Source organism: Sorghum bicolor, chromosome 8 (genome assembly GCF_000003195.3).
Source record: "Sorghum bicolor cultivar BTx623 chromosome 8, Sorghum_bicolor_NCBIv3, whole genome shotgun sequence".
Lineage (NCBI taxonomy): Eukaryota > Viridiplantae > Streptophyta > Magnoliopsida > Poales > Poaceae > Sorghum > Sorghum bicolor.
The window spans coordinates 13,760,845-13,761,803 of record NC_012877.2 but is presented as its reverse complement, the minus strand read 5'-3'; positions in this window follow the sequence as shown (position 1 = coordinate 13,761,803).

Genomic DNA, 959 nt, shown 5'->3' with positions numbered 1-959 from the left:
TTCACAAGAGAGCCGCCTGTGTAAAATGTTTATACTGGCGGCTCTCAAGTGACCGCCTGTGGAAATGGACGATTTGTACTGGCCTCCAGCGCAGGCGGATCCGGAAAACGCCTGTAGAAATATGTTACCAACCGCCTGTATAGTGTGCCAATGTACTAATGTTCTATTTTTAATTTCTCGCTATCAAAAGATAGAAAACAACAATAACTTTCTAGAACATACAGAATATGTAGAAAAACCGTTGGAGAATGAAAATATAAAGAAAGCAATGTTTATGTAAATGATTCTCCAAATGATAATTAAGAGAATGAGATTTAGAAAGGCTCTTGGAGATGCTCTAATAATAGATGTTACCTAGCTAACTATTAGCTACATAGAAAAACTGTTGGAGAGTGAAAATAAATATAAAGTAATTTTTATTCAAACAGCTCTAAAAATGATAATTTAGAGAGATATTTAGAAAGACTATTGGAGATACACTAATAGTAGCTATTACCTATTAACTAGCACATATTAGCAGCTAATGGATCAAAGCGGCCCTAAATATTTGCATTGCATAGGCTATTGGCCACGGAGCATCAATAACGTGCCAAAGGGTCACAAGGGATACAATGACTCAGCAGATTCTCTTCTTGGAGCAGCTGCTAGTCAAATCGCTTTCCAACTATTCCTGCGTCTGTCATGCATCCTGCCGCACCCTGTCAGCTGCTATTTCCAGCCTGCCTCCTCCGTCCGGAGCTTTTACAACAGTACTAAATAATTTCAAGTTTGCTCAAACAAATATAAAAATATTAATATTTATAATACTTAAGAAGTATCACTAGATAAATTACGCACTATATTTTCATAGTAAATCTATTTTTTCACAGGTACATAAAAAGTTTCTACTGCCCAGAACTGGTTTCCGAACCGCTAGTATAAAGGTCACTGAAAATAAAGATGTTTGTTTATGCCGGAGT